The 22423-nt window shown below is 36.4% G+C and overlaps 1 protein-coding gene across 3 annotated transcripts in view; it reads left to right on the top strand.

Annotated features, from left to right (window-relative positions):
- Positions 1-22423, top strand: part of ADAM29 (ADAM metallopeptidase domain 29) — an 82131-nt gene that overhangs the window by 20352 nt on the left and 39356 nt on the right. The window lies entirely within an intron of this gene.

The raw sequence follows: 22423 nt of genomic DNA, 5'->3' as shown, positions 1-22423 counted from the left end.
AACAAATTGTCATCTGAACTCCACAGGCAAATATAGGGGGTCACACCTAGGATCTGCTTACTTGGATCAGAAGTTACTTAAGCCATAAACTGGTAGGAACATTTTAAGAGTAATTTTGATGAATTCTAGGGCCTTATTTTCAGAGAGACAGAGAAAGTGCGAGCAGGGGAGGGGCAGATAAAGAGGGAGAATCTCAAGCAAGCTCTGCACTGTCAAAGCCTCAATGGGAAAAAAAAAAATATTTGAACAGTCTCATCAAAGCAAATACAAATAGCAAACAACCAGAGGAAAATATTCTCAACAACTCTTGTCATTAGGAAGTTGCAGATTGGGGTGCCTGAGTGGCTCAGTCGGTTAAGCGTCCGACTTTGGCTTGGGTCATGATCTCAGGGTTTGTGAGTTCCAGCCCCACATCGGGCTCTGTGCTGACAGCTCGGGGCCTGGAGCCCCCTTCAGATTCTGTGTCTCCCCCTGTCTGCCCCTCTGCACTCTGTCTCTCACATTGTCTCAAAAATAAATAAACATTGAAAAAAATAAAAAAAATAAAAAAAAAAGGAAGTTGCAGATGAAAACAAAAAAAATACTGTTACATACATCTGAGAATGGGTAAAATCCAGGGGCACCTGGGTGGCTCAGTCTGTTAAGCATCCGACTCTTGATTTCAGCTAGGTCATGATCTCATGGTTTGTGAATCCAAGCCTTGTATCAGGCTCTGTGCTGACAGTATGGATCCTGCTTGTGATTCTCTCTCTTCCTGTTTCTATGTCCCTCCCTACTCTCTCACTCTTTCTGTCTCTCAAAAAGTAAACAAACAAACAAACAAACAAAGGTAAAATCCAAAAACTGACACTATCAGTTGCTGGTAAGAATGCAGAGCAAGAGAAACTCTCATTAATTACTGGTAAAGGACAATGGCACAAACACTTTGAAAGGTATTTTGTAAGTTTCTTACAAAGCTAAATATAATTTTGCCATAAAATCCAGCAATCATACTCCTGAGTGTTTATGCAAACAATCTGAAAATTTGTCGGTATAATTACCATCACATGAATGTGGCAAACAGATTTATTCTTAATCACCAAAAACTAGAAATGACCTTCAATATGTAAATGAATAAACAAACTGTGTTATATCACTATAAGGGATATCATTCAGTAATTAAAACAAACAAGCAAAAACTATTAAGCAATGAAAAGACATGGATGAATCTTAAGTACATACTGCTAAGTGAATGAAGTCAGTCTGAAAAGTTTACATAGTATTTGACTTCGTTTAAATGAGATTCTGGAGAAGGCAGGAAAAAGACAATAAGAAGACTAGTGGGTGGTAGGAATTTGTGGCAAGTGCATTGTTCCCCATGTCTTAGATGTGGGCCGTGCAAAGGGACATACTGCCAAAGAGTATAGTATAAAAAAGGGGAAGGAGTAACTTTACAGTGAAGAAATTGGACAAATGCTATCAAGACAGTTGATCAAAGTCAACATCAATTGTAATAAGTCATGTTAATAGTAGGTACCCTTTACATGATATGATGAAATGGTATGCTATTTTTGTGGCTGTCCTCACAAAAATGCATACTTTCGGTCTAATTATGAAAAGAATCAGATAAGCCTTAATTCAGGGATATTCTACAAAACACCTGACCAGAAATACACAAAAGTTTTTGTCATCAAAAACAATCCCACCGGGGCCCCTGGGTGACTCCATTGCTTAAGTGTCTGACTTTAGCTCAGGTCATGATCTCACAGTTAGTCAGTTCCAGTTCTGAGCTGTCAGTGCAGAGCCTGCTTTGGATTTTCTCTCTCCCTCTCTCTCTCTGTCCCTCCCCCACTCTCTCTTTCTCAAAACAAATAAATAAACTTAGAAAAAAAGTCCCACAGACAAAAGACCCTAAGAAGGCATGGGGGTTTATTGTAATGTGGAATCCTGGATAGAATCTTGGAACTAAAAATAGACATTAGATAAAAATGCTAAAGTCTGAAAAAAGCATAGACTTTGTTTAATAACCTGTCATTATTGGTTCATTAACCATGTAAATATACCATATAATGCAAGATGTTATAGGGAAAAAATGGGCATGGGAGTATATGGGAACTCTCTGCACCGTATTTGCAATTTTTCTGTAAATCTAAACCTTGCCTAAAAAAAAGTTGATATTAAAAAAATGCTTAAAATATCATGGCAATCTTGTGCCTTTCATATATTTATGCCTCCAATGCTACTAAATATAGAATTAATGAAATGGCTCTTCTGTTAAAGATAGGAAGAAAGAAAACACCTTACAAGGAAGTGACTTTATGCAGTTTTCTTTTTTAAACTATTCAATACAAATGTTCTCTGACAGAATTTGTTTTACATTATTAAATCTGAAAGTGTTTTCATACCTCTTATACTAATGCCAAAATTAAGAAGCCAGAAAAGGTATCCATTTCAAAGGAAAAAGGAAGTGGTTATCTAGTTTCTTATGCAAAAGCTTGTGTTCCCGAAAAACAGAAGTGAATCAGACAGAAGATAAAATGTTAGATTAAAATTGATGACAAAAATTACTTTGAAAGACTTAGAAAAAAATCTAGAAATTCATGATGTGTGTTTTCTGTTTTTCTTGCTTGCTGGGAGACAAACGAAAGCAAAGTTACCATACACATGTTTCTAAAGATATGGGATCACACAAAGAAACACTGTTTCAAACACTCTAAACACTCAGCTTCCCTCCAAACCCATTTATTTAGAAAATTGTTTCCTGTTCGGTGTAGAAGAAAATATATTTTGTTGTTAAAAAGAATAAACTGAAAATTAAAGAAACCATTTGTTGTCTTTAAAAATAATAATAACTATCATTTATTAAATACATAGGGTATGGAAGGCATTGCCCTAAATATTTAAGCTGGGATATCCCATGTAACCATCAAAACCTTAGTAGGGCATAGACATTACTATTTTATTTCATTCTTATTTTACAAAAAAAGAAACCAAATGTATGATCATTTACCTACATATCTAGTATGTATGAGTGCTGGTATTAGAATTTAGGAATAATGCTTCAGACTGGTGCCTACTTTGCCCTCTAGTCATAAGTCAACAAGACAACTTAGCCTACAGAAAAACTTTTCCTCAATCCGGGAGGACATGATATTTGTAAATATTTATGCATCCACCTAAAAATATAAAACGACCTAAAGATAACAGACCTAAAGATAGAGCAGACATATATAGCAGACTTAAAGATTGAAAAAGACAGCAAAGAATAAGAGTTGGAATTATTAAAAGATAAGATCGAGAAGCCTTTAGTAGGCTCACTAAGAAAAAGAACGTAAATAAAGTCAGAAATGAAACAGGAAATGTTACAACTGATACCACAGAAATACAAAAGATCATAAGGGACTACTCTAAACAATTATGCACTAACAAGTTGGACAACCTAGAAGAAATTGATAAATTCTTAGAAACATGCACTCTCCCAAGCCTGAATCATGAAGAAACAGAAAATCAGCATATACCAATAGTAGTAAGGAGATTGAATCAGTAATCAAAAACCTCCCAACAACAGTGCAGAAACAGATCATTTCACTGATGAATTCCGCCAAACATTTAAAGAGTTAATACCAATCCTTCTCACACTCTTCCAAAAAATAGGGCAAAAGGGAACATATCCCATGAAACCAAAACTAGATAAGGACACTACAAGAAACCAAAACAAAACAAAACAAAACTACAGGCCAAAATCCCTGATGAACATAGATGCAAAAGTCTTCAACAAAATATTAATAAACTAAATTCAACAATACATTGGAAGAATCATACACCATGATCAAGTGGACTTAATTCTTATGATGCAAGGATGGTTCAACACACACAAATCAATCAATATTATACATCACATTGAAAAAAATGAAGGATAAAAATCATACAATTAACTTAGATGAAGAAAAGGAATGTGAAAAAGTTTAATATTCATTCATTATAAAAACTCAACAAACTGGGTATAGAGGAAAAATACCTCAACATAATAAAGACCATATATAACAAGCCCATAGCGAGCATCAAACTTGGTGAAAAACTGAACACTTTTCCTCTAAAATCAGGAACAAGACAGATATGCCCATTTTGCCGCTTTTATTCAACATAATATTAGAAGCAATTAGGCATAAAAAAGACATAAAATGAATCCAACTGAGAGAGGAGGATGTAAAACTGTCACTATTTACAAATAACCTGATTTTATATATAGAAAAGCCTAAAGACTCCATCAAAAAACTGTTAGAATAAATGAATTCAGTAACATTGCAAGATAGAAAGTCAAGATATAAAAATCAGTTGCATTTCTATACACTATCAATGAACTATCAGAAAAAGAAATTAACAATCCCATTTGTAATTTTATCACAAAGTATAAAATACCCAGGAATAAATTTAATTAAAACGGTGAGACACTTATGCTCTAAAAACCAGAACACAATAATGAAAGAAATTGAAGAGGACACAAATAAAAAAAGAGATATCATGCTCATGGATTGGAAGAATTAATATCATCAGAATGTCCATACTACCCAAAGCAACCTATAGATTCACTGCAATCCCAAGCAGAATTCCAATGGCATTTTTTACAGGTATGGAAAACAATCCTAAAATTTGTATAGAAACACGAAGACCCCAAATAGTGAAAACAGTCTTAAGAAAAACCATAGCTGGAGGTATTACGTTCCTGATTTCAAACTGTATTACAAAGCCTTAGTATTCAAAAGTTTATGCTATTGTCATAAAAACAGACACATAAATCAGTGGAACAGAATAGAGAGACCAGAAATAAGCCCAAGCATAGATGCGAAGTTAATTTGTGACAAGGGTCCCAAGAATACACTGGTGAAAGGATAGTCTATTTAATAAACAGTGCTGGAGAAACTGGGCAGGCAGCTGCAAAAGAGTGAAACTGGACCATATCCTGTCTTATACCAAACACTAAAACAACTCAAATTGGACTGAATTCTTAAAGATTAAAGACTTAAAGATTAAACACTTGACTCTAAGACCTTAAACCATAAAACTCCTAGAAGAAATAATAGAGGGTAAGATCTTACACATTGGTTTTGGCAGTGATTTTGGGGTGTGTGTGTGGGGGGGGGGTTGACACTAAAAGCAAAACCAACAAAAGAAGAATAAACAAATGGGACTATATTACAGTAAACAGCAAAAGAAACCAACGAAATGAAAAGATTACCTACTGAATGGTATAAAATATTTACAAATCATGTATCTGATAAGGGGTTAATATGCAAAATATATGAAGAACTCACGAAGCTCAATATGTAAATATCCAAGTAGTTCAATTAAAAAATGGGTAGAGGAACTGAATGCATGCCTTTCCAAAGAACACATACAGATAACTAACAGGTACTTGACAAGGTGTCCAACATCAGTAATCATAAGGGAAATACAAATAAAAACAACAGTGAGATATTATTACCTCATAACCTGTTAGAATGGCTATTATCCAAAAGATGAGAAATAAAAAGCACTGGCAATGATGTGGAGAGAAAAGGGACCCCTTGTATGTTGTTGGTGAGAATGTAAACTGATGCAACCACTATGGAAAACAGTATGAAATTTTCTCAAAAAATTAAAAATAGAATGACAATATGATCCAGTAATTCCACTATTGGGTATTTATCTGAAGAAAACAAAATCACTATCTTGATAAGAAATATTCACTTTCATGTTCATTGCAGCATTATTTACAATAGTTAATATATGGAAACAACTTAAAGTGCCCATCCATGGATGAATGGATAAAGAAAATATGATTATATATATTTTTAACTACAATATTTATTAAAATATTGTAGGTAAATATATAATTATTAAAAAAATACAAAAAGATCACATTTACCCTTTACCTAGTTTCCAGAAACAGTAACTTCTTACAAAAACTATAGAACAATGGCACAAACAAAATATTGATGCTGATATAATCCATGATTTTATTCAGATTTCTTCAGTTTTATTTGTACTCATTCATGTGTGTAGATGTATTTAATTCTATCAATTTTATCATATGTGCAGATTTGTATATTCATTATCAGAGTCAATAAATAGAGTCAAGATGATGGATAAGAGGTTCCTGACTTTCCCTCCTCCTCCTGACTGATGCTAAATATGCAGCCGCACATGAATCAATTCTGTTTGATAGAAATCTGGAAACTAGTGGAATCATTCTAACATATTGGGTAACTGAGAAAACACCCACATTGAAATGGGTAAGAAAGGTTGAGATACACTCTAAACCTGACCCCAGCACAGTGCCTTACAGTTGGAAGGGAATATTAACTTCCAATTTTTTTCTTTGTAGTGAAGGGTTTGGATCACACATTTATACTCCAATTTCTAAGGCTTTGAAGGAATGGATGGGCCTCCATTACCTACCTGTGATAGCTGTGATAAGGCTCAGCATTCACAATTCCCATAGGACCAAACTATCCAAAGAAGAAGTTTTTGAATGGTGTGCAAACAATTCTCACACCTATAACCTGTTCTTAGTGTAGAAAGAACAGGCAAAACCACTCATCACCCCTTTCTCTGTGGAAGGAATCTGTCTACTTTCATAGCTTCTGCCTAAGGATCTGCCTTCTAATTAGCCTTTACCTATTTGGGTGCTGACTGGAATCTTCCTGGGAGCATGAAAACGCTAATAAGCACTTCGCCTATAATCTCTCTCCAGCTTCTTCCAACAATAAAACAAAGTCACCAGCTTCTCCCCAAAAGGATGTCCACACAACCAGCACCCCAACTTTAATGGCTGCCATCCAAAGGACAGGCTCCCAAATCAGCTAGCTCCCACCACCGACAGGTCTTGAATTCAGTACCTGTGGGACTCTAGCAAACAAAGAAGCAGTGTTTAAATGGGAGTATGTGTACTCCCTGCAGATAAACACTGAGCTCAGAGAAGAGGAGGGAGATAAAAACACCCATCTCCCAGTTTCTCTCTGGAAGAGACATGGTGCATACTTTTTCATCTGTTGCCTGAAGCTCTGGCTTCCAATAAGCCTACATGTGAGAGCTTACTGGGATCCTTCTAGGAACATGAAAGAGCTGGTGGGCATCCAAACCAAGTTTCCAGCTGCTCCCTAGCAGAAGCTTTTTACACACCTAGCACCCCAAATGTTGGGGCTGTCAAACAAGAAACTGGTTCCTCAATCCCCTAGCTCTGGTAGCTGATGGAACTTGGCATATTAAAGAGGCAGTCTGTATGGGTGCACAAGCATTCCCAGTAACTATGGCCTCTGGCTCAGCATAGAATGAGGAAGCAAAGCCACACAGCCCTTGATTTCTCCCTGATAGGGTTAGGCTGCATAGCTAACATCAAGAATTTCTCAGCTGCTGACTAAAGGTCAGGATCCCAATTAGTTTGTATCAGAGAGCTAAAGGCAGGCAATTAGTTGCTGTACAGGAACGCAAACAGGTATGTGGATATTTCCCAAACCTTTGGGACAGTAACAGGTATTAGCACTCCCTAATCTACCAAGAGCCGCAAAGAACAGACACAGCATCTTGGACGAACACAAAGGTTGGAGAGACAACCGAGAGCGTAGGCTGGCTGATTGACGAGGTTCATCTCCTACAGAAGCCACTCTGTCAAGGCTGGGAGAGGTGGCTATTTTATGTAACGGGTAAAAACCAATGCAGAGAGTGTCAAGGAAAATCAAGAATCAGGGAAACATGTTCCAAACAAAAGAACAAAATAAATCTTCAGAAACTGACCATAAAGAAGCAGAGATGAGTGCTTTACCCAAAAGAGAGTTCAAAATAACATACATATAAACATAATAAATAACATACCGATGATCACTGAGATAAGGAGAGCAGTATATAAGTCAAATGAGAATTTCACCAAGAGACAGAGAATATTAAAAAGTACCAGAGATCATAGAGTTGAAGAATATAATTACTGAAGTGAAAAATTGAGTAGAAGTGTCCCACAGCTAACTAGGTCAAATGGAAGAAAAGACCAGTGAATTTAAAGATAAGAGAATAGAAGTCATACAATCAGAAAATCAAAAAGAAAAGAAGAATGAAAAATAGCGATGACGGCTTAAGGGACTTATGGGACATAATACATGCTTTACAGGTTTAACAGGAAGAGAAGAGAGAGGGAAAGGGTGCAGAAAGCTTATGCAAAGAAATAATGGCTAAAAACTTCCCCAAACTGTACAGACATCCAAATGCAGGAAGACCAAACAATATCAAAAAGGAGAATCTAGAGACTTGTAGAAACACAGACTATAATTAAATTGTCAAAAGTTAAAGACAATCTTAAAAGTAGCAAGAAAAAAAGTGGCTTGCTATGTACAAAGGAACCCCATAAGATGAGTACCAGTGGATTTTTCAGCAAAAACCTAGCAAGTGAGAGGCAATGGGATGCTATATTCAAAATGCTGGGGGTGGGGGTGGGGAATGCCAAAAGAATATTTTACCCAGCAAAGTTGTCCTTCAGAATTGAAAGAAAGCTAGATACTTTCCCCAAAACAAGCTGAAGGAGTTCATCACCAATATGCCAGCCTTACAACAAATGGAGTAAAGGGAGTTCTTTAAGCTGAAACTAAAAGGATGTTAATTAAGAATATTAGGTGAATATATAGTTAAATTTAGAAAACACTAACATTGGAATAGACGTGTGGAAATCACTTATAATTTATAAAAAGTTTAAAAGACAAAAGCATGAAATTACAATAGCTACAAAATTTGTTAATAGAGACATAATATAAAAAGATATAAATTGTGATATCAAAAACATTAATGAGGAAGAAAATAAAAATGTAGAGTTTTGTAGGCAATTAAGTTGTTACCAGCTTAAAATAGGATGTTATAAGATGTTTTATGTAAGCATCCTAATACTTTAAAATAAAAAGCTCTATACATACACAAAAGATAAAGAGAACTGTATCAAAGCATACATGAAAAAAATCATCTAATCATAAAGAAATCAAGGAAGAGAGGAAGAAAGGAAAAAATAATACTACAAACCAGCCAGAAAGCAATTAACAAAATGATAGCAGTAAATCCACACCTATTAATAATTATTTTAAAAGTAAATGGACTAAATTCCCCAATCAAAATACACAGAGTGATTGAATGGTTAAAAAAATAAAAAGCAAGATCCAATTATAGCTACCTACAAGAGACTCACTTAAGCTTTAAGGACACACATAGACTAAAGTGAAAAGATGCGAAAAATATTCAATGAAAATGCAAACAAAAAGAGAGCAGAGGTGGCTATACTTATCCAGACAAAATAGAATTTAAGTCAAACTGTAATAAGAGACAGAGAAGGTTATTACATAATGATAAAAGTGTCAATTCTAACAATTACAAATATGTATACATCCAACATCTGAGAAGCTAAACAAATAAAGGATATATTAAAAGATTTGAAGGGTGGGGCACCTGGGTGGCTCAGTCGGTTAAGCGGCCGACTTCGGCTCAGGTTATGATCTCGCGGTCCGTGCGTTGGAGCCCCGCGTCGGGCTCTGTGCTGACAGCTCAGAGACTGAAGCCTATTTCGGATTCTGTGTCTCCCTCTCTCTGACCCTCCCGTGTTCATGCTCTGTCTCTCCCTGTCTCAAAAATAAATAAAACGTTAAAAAAAAATAAAAAATAAAAAAGATTTGAAGGGAGAAATACACAACAATACATAATAGGGGACTATAATACTTAACTTTTGATAATGGATAGATGATTCAGACAGAGAATCAACAAGGAAATAGTGGACTTGACTATGTGTTAGACTAGATTAACCTAACAGACACACAGAATATTTCATCCAGTAGCAGCAGAATACATATTCTTCTGAAGTAGACACAAAACATACTCCAAGGTAGGTTGTACGTTAGGCCACAAGGCTTAACAAATTTAAGATTGAAGTCATACCAAATATCTTTTCTGACCACAACGGTATGAAATTAGAAATAGGCAAGAGGAAAATTGAAAAATTTACAAATACATGGAGATTAGACAACATATTCCTGAATAAACAATGGGTCAAGGATGAAGTTAGTAGAGAAATTTAAAAATCCTAAGACACGAAAACAGAAACATAACATACTAAAATGGGATGCAACAAAGGAGTTCTAAGAGGGAAGTGTGTAGCATCAAATATATACATTAAATAAATAAATCTCAAATAAATCTCAAATAATCTAAAAAACCACAAGGAACTAGAGAAAGAAGAACAAACTAAGTCTAAAGTCAGCAGAACTAAGGAAATAACAAATAACAGAGTGGAAATAAATGAAGTAGGAGGGTGATAGAAAAGATTACCGGAACGAGGAACTGTTATTTTTTTTTCAAACATAAACCAAATTGATGACCCTTTAGCAAGACTAACAGAAAAAAAGAGAAGACTCAAATAAAATCATAAATAAAAGAGAAGACATTACAACTGAAATAACAGAAATACTGAGAATCATAAAAAAATACCCTACTATGTACAATTATACACCAACATTTTGGACACCCTAGAAGAAATGAGTAAATTTTTAGAAACATACAACCTACCAACACAGAATCATGAAGCAGTATAAGATCAAAACAGACCAATTCCAAGGAGGGAGATTGAATCAGTAATCAAAAACCTCCTAACAAAGAGAAGCCCAGCAGCAGATTGCTCCCCTGGTGAATTTTACCAAATATTTAAAGAAGAATTAATATCATTCCTTCTCAAATCATTCCCCAAAATTGGAGAGGATGGAACACTGTCAAACTCATTTTACAAGGGCAGCATCACCCTAATATCAAAGCCAGAAAGGGACATTGCAAGCAAAGAGGATTATAGGCCAACTTTCCTGATGAACATAGATGCAAAACTTCTCAGCAAAATATTAGCAAATAGAAGTGAACAATACATTAAAACGATCATACACCCAATCAGAATTTATTCCTGGGGGGAGAGCGGATGCAAGGATGGTTCAACATATACAAATCAATAAAACTGATATATTACATTAACAAAACGAAGGATGAGAATCATATAGTCATCTCAATAGATGTAGAAAATTATTTAACAGAATTTAACACCATTTCATGACAAAACTCTCAATAAGTTGCACATGGATGGGATGTACTTCAACATAATAAAAGTCATATAAGCCAAATCCACAACACGCTCAATAATAAAAAGCTAAAAGTTTTCCCTCTAAGATCAGGAAGAAAACAACAATGTCGCCCTTGCCATTTCCATTTGACATTGTACTACAAATCCTAGCTAGAGCAATGAGGCAAGACAAAAAAGCAAAATGCATCCAAAGTGGAAACGAAGAAGTAAAATTGTCTGTTTGCAGATGACATAACATTATATACATAAAACCATAAAGACAGCACCAAAAACTGTTGCAGCTAATAAACTAGTTGAGTAAAGTTAGTTGAAGGATACAAAATCAATACAAAAAATCAGTTGTATTTCTATACACTACTATAAATGATCAGAAAGAGAAATTAAGAAAATAATCTGACTTATAATAGCACCTGCCAAAATAAGCTATCAGGAATAAAATTAACCAAGGGGGTGAAAGATGTGTACACTGACAATTATACACATTGATGAAGAAGACACAAATAAATGGGAAGATATTCTGTGTTTATGATTTGAATGAATTAGTATTTTTCAATTCCAAAACAGCCAAAGTGATCTACAGATTCAGCTTAGCTCCTATCAGAATTTCAATGGCACTTTTTACAGAAATAGAAAGAAAACAAAAATTCATTTGAAGCTAAAAGACCCCAAATAGATAAAGCAATCTCAAGAAAAAGCAAGAAAAAGCAAATCTCAAGAACAAAGCAAGAAGCATCATACTTCCGTATTTGATATATGTTACAACATAAGTGGACCTTTACAAAATTTTGCTTATCGAAAAAAAGGAAACTTTGTGCACAGTTTGTGGGAATGTAAACTTGTGCAGCCACTGTGGAAAAGAGTATGGAGTTTCCTCAGAAATTCTAAAAAAGAATACTATACAATCCAGTAATTCCACAGCTGAGTATTTATCCAAAGAAAATGAAAACATTAATTTGAAAAGATACATGCACCCTTATGTTTATTGCAGCATTATTTACAAGAGCCAAGATATAGAATTAAGCCAAGTCCATCAATAAACTAATAGACTAATAAGTGAGGTATATACATTCAATGGAATATTACTCAGCCATGAAAAAAGAATGAGATCTGCAACAACATTTACAACAGCATGGATGGAACTAGGGGTATTATGCTAAATGAACTATTTCAGAGAAAAACAAATACCATATGATTTCATCTATATGTGTAATCTAAAAAACAAAACAAATGAGGAAAGAAGCAAATAAGCAAGCAAACAAAAAAGTAGACTCTTAAAAGCAGGGAACAAACTGGTGGTGGCCAGAGGGGAGGTGAGTAGGGGCATAGGTAAAATGGATAAAGGAGATGAAGACATACAAACATCCAGTTATTAAAAAAGGAAATCACTGGGACTCCTAGTAAATCACTCCACTGGGTGGCTCAGTCGGCTGGGCATCCGACTTTGGCTCAGGTCATGATCTTGCAATTTGTGAGTTTGAGCCCCATGTCCGGCTCTGTGTTGACACCTCAGAGCATGGAAACTGCTTCGGATTCTGTGTCTCCCTCCCTCTCTGCCCCTCCCCTGCTCATGCTCTGTCTCTCTCTCTCTCAAAAATAAATAAATGTTAAAAAAAAGAGTAAATCACAGAGATGAATAATACAGCACAGGTAATACAGTCAATAATATTGTAATGATAATGGTCGGTGGCTCCACTTATTAGACGTCAACACTGAGTAATGTACAGAATTGGTGAATCATGTTGTATACCTGAAAGTACTATAACACTGTATTTTATAGTTCAATAAAAAATAAAAAATTACAATAACAACATTTTTTGCTTAGTGAAATAAGCTAAGACACAAAAGGACAAATATTTATGATTCCATTTATATGAAGAACTCAGAATAGCCAAATCATAGAGACAAAGTAGACTGTTACCGTAAGTTGGGACTGGGGAAAAGGGAAGTTACTATTATTATTATTATTTTTTTAACATCTATTTATTTTTGAGAGAGAGAAACAGAACACAAGCAGGGGAAAGGCAGAGAGAGAGGGAGACACAGAATCCGAAGCAGGCTCCAGGCTCCAGACTCCGAGCTGTCAGCACAGAGCGCCATGCAGGCCTTGAACTCATGAACTGCGAGATCATGACCCAAGCCAAAGTCAGACGTTTAACCAACTGAACTACTCAGGCGTCCCAGGGGAAGTTACTTATTTAGTGGGTACTGAGTCTATGTTGGAGATTATGAAAAGATTTTGGACGTAGGTAGTGGTGATGGTTATACAACATTGTGAAAGTAATTAATGCCACCAGATTGTGTACTTACAGATGGCTAAAAATGATATTATGTTATGTATAGTTTACCGTACTAAAAAATACAGATAAAAAGCAGAAAATCGTTCTATGACCTGTACTCATTTCTCATGTTGCCTTTTTATAACCACACCAGACTTTCTCTCCCTCCATCACTGCCCCATCCCTCCCCTCCTACCCCAGTCCCTAAACACTGGAAACCACAAATCTGCTCTCTATTTCTAGAATTTTGTCATTTCAAAAATACTAAAGATGTGGAATCATACAGCATGAAGCCTCTGGTATTGGCTTTTTTCACTCAGCATAATTCCTTGCAGATACTTTCAAGTTGTGTGAATTGTTAATTGATAGTCTTGTTCTTTTATTGCCAAATAGTATTGTGGAGTTTTATATATCACATTTTGTTTAACAATTCATCCTTGAAAGACATCTGGACCTTTCTGATTTTTTGCTCTAATAAAAAATAGCTTGTATGAACATTCCTGTATAGGTGCTTATATTAATATGTTTTTATTTCTCTGGGATAAATGCCCAAGAGTGAAATTTCTGGGTCATATAGTAATTGTATGTTTAGTTTCAAAAGAAACTGCAATTTTTTTTTCCAGAGTGGCTGCACCATTTTCCATTTCCACTAGCAATATATAAGACAGCTTCTCCACATTCTCTCAAGCATTTGCTGTTATTACTTTTTATTTTCACCATTCAATGAGAACCTGATGAATATTTTGGGATTCTCCTGTTCCCTTGACCATAGAATCTCCTTTTGCACCCCTCTGCTTGCTTTTGCACAGAGGTGAGGCAACAGTGCACAGGTCTTAACAGCCATTGGTGATTTTCCTACCTCGTTGTACAGGGATATATATGGGATATTTTGTCACTTAGTTTTGTTTTGTTTTTTTTTTTATAGATATTTATCATGGCTTTTGGAGTTTGCTATCCTAGCTGCTCTGTTTTTACAAGGAAGTTAGGGGAGATAATCTTATCCTGTGCCTCTACCATATTCCAAGAGTTATTTATATGGAGCTGCATCTAAATGCCATGAAAGTCATTGAAACTGCACTACATTCTTATACGTCCACATATGCAACCCTTTGTGATGGTCTAATCTGAAGATTTCACCTGACTTTTACTTGCATGGATTGAGAGTTTTGCTCATTTATAATCCCAGAGACTTTCAAATGATTTTTGTTATATTTTTCTCAATCATAAATTATCTCTCTAGTAATCAGAGCACATCTTTGAAAAATAATTTTAAAATAAACAGGTAAGATGATGTATCTTCTGAAATGTTACATATTTCAGAAATCTTCCTGTTAACTTGGTCCACAAATGAATGAAATTCTTGGTTCTCAACATTTTTCGGTGTAATAGTCCCCACAATTCTCAATTGAATTGGGAATTTGAAATTCTAGAGAACACTAAGGTCAGCATTATTTTATTTTTCTTTATACATTCTGTCCTTTTTAGAGATCTTGAAAATCTAGATTTTTAAGGAATATTTTAACTTTGGCAATTTAACATTTTCCATACCAATTTTTCTTATTTTCTTATAGTTTCTTATAGTTTCTTATAGTGAAACATATTTTTATGAATCACCATGGGTCTTTTGTCAGTTCAGTAGAGTTTTAATTACCTTTTTCAGAGTTGCTTAGTTTCAGATGTGATATTTTCTTTCTTAGAAATTTCTACTTGAGTTTTAGTTTTATCTCTATTTCTCCCATATTTCCCATTTTCTTTCTTTGCATTTTATTTCCACTTTTAAAAAAAATGTGCATTACTATAGTTAAAACACTTGCTTGGCTTTTTCCAGAATAATTCTAATTGTAATTTCAACTGTTGCAAATTTTAATTCAGATATTGCGTTTCGGTTTCCTATGAACACATCTCTTCTTTTTTAGTTAATCTCTTTTTTCATCTATTTATATTCCATTTCATAATCTTTGGCTACAAAAAAGTAATTGATCAACTTATTTTTGTAAATGTGCTGAAAGTGGCTTCTGTAAAGAGAAACATTCTCTTCGACTTGTAATACAGACTTTTTGGACTCCCTTATAAGGAGCAATCTATACACACATAGCATTTCCCTTTATAAAGTTTGTCTTCCACATCATACTATCTACTTGGGTCTGATCAAATTTACACCTGAGAGATGCATTTGAAACGTCTGATTAATGTGCCTCATTCTAACCCATTGCTTTTTTACTGTGGGCTGCACACTGTTGAGATGTTTTAAAGTAATTTAGTTAAGCTTCATCTCCAGAGATTCTGACTCAGAAGTTCTGGGGTTTTATGTATTCTACGGGAGATGTTGACGCATAGATAAAATTGGAAGCCATTGTTAGAGTTCAATTTATCAGCATTTTATCTAGTGGGTCTATTCTTTGGAAATGAGATCTTCAGCTTGGCCCACAACTAACGTTTCTGATAGTAGATGCAAAAAGATAGGCTAAAAGTGACATAAACAATACCCTATTTCCTTAAAAAGATGTACCTGCTAGGTAGAAGTAATCCTTTCAATTTACCTATTTACTATATATTAAATTACTTGAATGTATAGATAAGGAAAAATAGATGGACACATACATACATACACACATACTATAGCTTATAAATATATTTGCATATCATAGGCTTCATAGACATGAAGAGAAAGAATTGCCGGATCTGTGGATTTTTTTTCTTTTGTTTCCAAAGTACCTCAGCTACACCACAAGGCGTCCTTATCTGGAAAAGCCAGTTAATCTCCTGGATAAGGTCTCTATTTTGTCACCTCTCGACTGAAACAGTTTTATAACACATACATAATAGAAGTGTCTGCATGTAGTACAAGACATATCATAAGAAATGCGTTGAATGCCTATTATATGCCAAGGTAACTTCCCATAGGAAATTCAGTTCATAGTGAGAGTAAAATATGTAAATAAGGAAAAAAATAAGCAAAATAAGCACATGTACACACAGTACATTTTTAAGGCGCTTTGAGATTTGGAACCACAGGGAACAATTCTTGGAAGAGGTTACAAATGGATTTCCTTTCTGTCATATTTCTTTATTCAAATGTAATATAATACAATCTAACGTTGATAACAGTTACGTCTTTTGTGAAAAACCAGACCCCAGAGAACAGCGCAGGCTGAGTAATATAGCATGGAATTTGTGCAGCATTCCAAAGAATTAAAGTACATGCTTCATTATCACTAAAACTCTACATAGTAAAACAAAACAAAACAAAAACAAAAACAAAAAATAACAAAAAAAACCCCTATAAATAAAATCTTACAATTGGAGTTTATCTCTCACAATAAATATATTTTTATAAAAATTACATTTTAATTAGTGGGCAAGCACAGAATAAGTACAGGATTTAATGTTATGATTAAAAATACATTTTGTAGTGTCAATTCTCCATTTCAGAGAAGCACATATTGATTTTTCAATATTAGGTATGCAAATACGTTGGGACAAAAGCCATGTCAATACTCATAGATGTATTTTTGTTGAATACCTATGTTCCCTTTGAAATGGGAGCATCAGAAATGAATGAGATATAGGCCCACCTCTTAAGGAGCTTGCTTATACTTCTTACTGAATTAAAATGTTTTCCCTTAAAATAAGCCTATTACCTTATGCATAGTTAGAAATAAGATTTTTTTTTTCCCGTTTGCTACTTTCCAATACACTTGAAGATTAGGGTATCTGGGAAACAAAATAAAATTTACAAAATTTGGCAGGTTAATCTGGTTGTCCTAATACATATAGAGGGTTTTATTAAATGGGTTCAAGTGTGGCAGTCCCGTTGATTACTCCCTTCTTTGAATGTCTAATACACTACTTTGCTTCATCATCCATTCAATAATTATTAGAAATGCTGTATAGCACTTTGATAAAAAAATGGACTTCTGAGTCATGATATTTGGGTTTGTTTTTCGACTGTATGAATCACATAGTTATGTGAAGTAATGTGAAGACTTAGTTTCATCATCTGGAAGATGGGCATAGTCATAGAACTTTTAAGATTGCCTGGGAGAATCAATTCAATAACCTACATTGGACTCATTTCAAAGTTACTCTTCATCTCCCTGCTCACGTTCTCTAACGAGAGACTTGCATTCTATGTATTGTTAGTGGCACAATCACTAACCTAGTCTCTCAACCTACACCTAGGAACTCTTTAAGTCTCTGAATTCCCTACTGGGCTTACCAACTAGTTAAAATTAAATCAATTTTTAATATCGCTTGGCAATGTCTTCTCTTCTCTGTTCTTATAACTCCTCTTGTACATTTCCTCAAATGTGAATTACTGAAGAAGCCTTCATACACATTGTTTAAAATGAATGGTCTAAAATACCTATCTTAAGAGATTTGTCTTAGTCCATTTGGGCTCCTGGAACATAATTACCAGTTTAAACAACAAATATTTATTTCCCACAATTCTTGAGGCTGAGAAGTTTAATAAGGATGCCAGCAGATTCAGTGTCTAGTGAGAGCCTGCTTTCTGTTTCACAGATGGTGTCTTCCCTTAATGTTCTCACATGGTGGAAAAAAACAGCTCTCAGGGGTTTCTTTTATAAGGGCACTAATCCCATTCTTGAGGGCTCCACTTCCAATGCCTAATTACCTCCTACACACCATCACATTAGGGGCTATGATTTCAACATATGCATGTTGGGGAAACAAATAATCCATCACATTCCATACATAGCCCCCCCCCCCCCAAATTTATTCTTTCTCACGTGAAAAATACATTCATTTTATTCTAGTAGTTCCAAAAGGTTTAACTCTTTTTAGCATTAACTCTAAATTTCCAAATGTCATCTAAATATCATCTAAGTTAGATGGCGTGAGACTCAGGGCATGATTTGTCCTGAGGCAAATTTTCTCTTCAGCTGTGAATGCATGATATCAAACAAGTTATGTACTTCCAAAATACAGTGTGCTGCAGTCATAAAATATGGCATTCCCATTCCAAAATGATGAAATAAGAAAGAAGAAAGGGATCATGGATCTCAAGTAAATATAAAACCTAATAGAGGAAATTCTACTAACTTCCATTAAAACTTAAGGCTCAAAAACAATCCTCTTTGGCTAAATGCTCTGCCTTTCAGACTCAGTGGGGCAGAGATCCCATTGTGGACCCACTGGAGTGGAGAACCTGTTTTTTGGACCCACTGGACAGCATGTCACTCCCACATCCCAGTGGGGTGCTGTTCATGCGGTGGTTTTCTTGTTTTCTTTTTTCTTTTCTTTTCTTTTCTTTTCTTTTCTTTTCTTTTCTTTTCTTTTCTTTTCTTTTCTTTCCTTTTCTTTTTTTACCTTTTTTTAATGTTTATTTATTTTTGAGAGAGAGAGAGAGAGAGAGAGAGACAGACCATGAATAAGGGAGACACAGAACCTAAAGCAGGCTCCAGGCTCTGAGCTGTCAGCACAGAGCCCCAAGCAGGACTCAAACCCAAGAAATTTGGAGATCATGACCTGAGCCAAAGTCAGATGCCTAACTGACTGAGCCACCATGGCGTTCCCATGAAGTGGTTTTCTGAGGTGACCTCACCCCTGCATGCTTCTGTTGTCAGGATGGGAGTTGAGCTGGATCCCCATAGCTCCCTTGGATGTTGGCCCCATCCTTTGAAACTAAGATGGATGTAGCCCTGTACCTGGGGCCTGTGTACTCTAGGTCTTTGATGGGAATGACAGCCACAATGATCTCTGAATCACCTTTGGCATCCTTCTCTTGCCTTGAAGAATAGTGTATGTTTACATGCAAATAGCTTTATGAGCCCCCAGGTGCCCCACAAATATTATAGTTCATCCACTCTACTAGTGAGAAAAAAAAATTTTTTCCAGTTGGGGCAATTTTAAATAATGCTGCTGTAAGCATTTTTGTAGTTGTTTTTGGTTGAGATAAGCACTTGAACTTGATGAATGCAATCCATCTCTGAATACTAAATATTTTTCTGAATTAATATAGAATTCTATACTAATAAGAATTGTTTTAAAAGTTTTCTTCTGTTACTGAATTATCTCAATTCCCTTCAGTATTATCAACTGTTGCCACATTGGTCTTTTTAGTATTGTAAGTTTTTCTCATACCTCAGGTCACCTTTAGTTATCTGTACTTACTTTTGAATGCAGGATATATAAGTTTAGTACAGATAGTTTTAAAGGGTTATTTTTGTAGACACTTATCAAATTTCTTCATTGTACAATTGCATGGTTGATATGTCAACAATAATGTACTCATAACTCTAGTGTGAGTAGAAAACCAATAGGCATAAAAAGGAAAGCTTTGACATGTTAAATCATGGAAGACTTACTCTGGGCATTATATCCACATTAGGGTGTCCTGACCTTACCATGTGGTCAGTCAGTCTTCAACCAGTTCTTTGGTTCCAACCTGTGGTATATATTCCCCCGTTCACACTGAAGCGAGCCAGTAGTTATTGGGAACACATATACAGATAGATATTTGTTTACATATCATTATTATTTCTATCTCAATTTTCACTTTTTTTCTTCCTCTTTCTGGAACTTTTAATGAGAGTGTGGTTTTGATTGCCCACTTTGACTTTGCTTTGAGTTCTGGCTATAACACTATGGCTACGTATATATTCTTTTTTTCAAAAATTTATTATTTTGGTCTTTTTTAAAATAAGTTTTTGTGGGAAGATGGCGGCGTAGGAGGACGCGGGGCTCACAGCGCGTCCTGCCGATCACTTAGATTCCACCTACACCTGCCTAAAGAACCCAGAAAACCGCCAGAGGATTAGCAGAAGGGAGTCTCCGGAGTCAAGCGCAGACTAGAGGCCCACGGAAGAGGGTAGGAAGGGCGGCGAGGCGGTGCGCGCTCCACGGACTGGCGGGAGGGAGCCGGGGCGGAGGGGCGGCTCGCCGGCCAAGCAGAGCCCCCGAGTCTGGCTGGCAAAAGCGGAGGGGCCGGACAGACTGTGTTCCGACAGCAAGCGCGACTTAGCGTCTGGGAGGTCATAAGTTAACAGCTCTGCTCGGAAAGCGGGAAGGCTGGAGGACAAAGGGAGGGAGAGCTGCTGAGCCCCCGGACGGCAGAGCTCAGCTTGGCGGGGAACAAAGGCGCCAGCGCCATCTCCCCCGCCCATCCCCCAGCCAAAATCCCAAAGGGAACCAGTTTCTGCCAGGGAACTTGCTCGCTCCGCGCAAACACCCAACTCTGTGCTTCTGCGGAGCCAAACCTCCGGCAGCGGATCTGACTCCCTCCCGCTGCCACAGGGCTCCTCCTGAAGTGGATCACCTAAGGAGAAGCGAGCTAAGCCTGCCCCTCCTGCCCCCGTGCACCTTGCCTACCCACCCCAGCTAATACGCCAGATCCCCAGCAACACAAGCCTGGCAGTGTGCAAGTAGCCCAGACGGGACACGCCACCCCACAGTGAATCCCGCCCCTAGGAAAGGGGAAGAGAAGGCACACACCAGTCTGACTGTGGCCCCAGCAGTGGGCTGGGGGCAGACATCGGGTCGGACTGCGGCCCCGCCCACTAACTCCAGTTATACACCACAGCACAGGGGAAGTGCACTGCAGGTCCTCACCACGCCAGGGACTCTCCAAAATGACCAAACGGAAGAATTCCCCTCAGAAGAATCTCCAGGAAATAACAACAGCTAATGAACTGATCAAAAAGGATTTAAATAATATAACAGAAAGTGAATTTAGAATAATAGTCATAAAATTAATCGCTGGGCTTGAAAACAGTATACAGGACAGCAGAGAATCTCTTGCCACAAAGATCGAGGGACTAAGGAACAGTCACGAGGAGCTGAAAAACGCTTTAAACGAAATGCAAAACAAAATGGAAACCACGATAGCTCGGCTTGAAGAGGCAGAGGAGAGAATAGGTGAACTAGAAGATAAAGTTATGGAGAAAGAGGAAGCTGAAAGAAAGAGAGATAAAAAAATCCAGGAGTATGAGGGGAAAATTAGAGAACTAAGTGATACACTAAAAAAAAATAATATACGCATAATTGGTATCCCAGAGGAGGAAGAGAGAGGGAAAGGTGCTGAAGGGGTACTTGAACAAATTATAGCTGAGAACTTCCCTGAACTGGGGAAGGAAAAAGGCATTGAAATCCAAGAGGCACAGAGAACTCCCTTCAGACGTAACTTGAATCGATCTTCTGCACGACATATCATAGTGAAACTGGCAAAACACAAGGATAAAGAGAAAATTCTGAAAGCAGCAAGGGATAAACATGCCCTCACATATAAAGGGAGACCTATAAGACTCGTGACTGATCTCTCCTTTGAAACTTGGCAGGCCAGAAAGGCTTGGCACGATATCTACAGTGTGCTAAACAGAAAAAATATGCAGCCGAGAATCCTTTATCCAGCAAGTCTGTCATTTAGAATAGAAGGAGAGATAAAGGTCTTCCCAAACAAACAAAAACTGAAGGAATTTGTCACCACGAAACCAGCCCTACAAGAGATCTTAAGGGGGATCCTGTGAGACAAAGTACCAGAGACATCACTACAAGGATAAAACATACAGACATCACAATGACTCTAAACCCATATCTTTCTATAATAACACTGAATGTAAATGGATTAAATGCGCCAACTAAAAGACATAGGGTATCAGAATGGATAAAAAAACAAGACCCATCTATTTGCTGTCTACAAGAGACTCATTTTAGATCTGAGGACACCTTTAGATTGAGAGTGAGGGGATTGAGAACTATCTATCATGCTCCTGGAAGCCAAAAGAAAGCTGGAGTAGCCATACTTATATCAGACAAACTAGACTTTAAATTAAAGGCTGTAACAAGAGATGAAGAAGGGCATTATATAATAATCACAGGGTCTATCCACCAGGAAGAGCTAACTATTATAAATGTCTATGCACCAAATACCCGAGCCCCCAGATATATAAAACAATTACTCATAAACATAAGCAACCTTATTGATAAGAATGTGGTCATTGCAGGGGACTTTAACACCCCACTTACAGAAATGGATAGATCATCTAGACACACAGTCAATAAAGAAACAAGGGCCCTGAATGATACA

This window comes from Panthera leo, chromosome B1 (assembly GCF_018350215.1).
Source record: "Panthera leo isolate Ple1 chromosome B1, P.leo_Ple1_pat1.1, whole genome shotgun sequence".
NCBI lineage: Eukaryota > Metazoa > Chordata > Mammalia > Carnivora > Felidae > Panthera > Panthera leo.
Note: the sequence above shows the minus strand (reverse complement) of the source record. Positions and strands in the feature narration are given on the sequence as shown.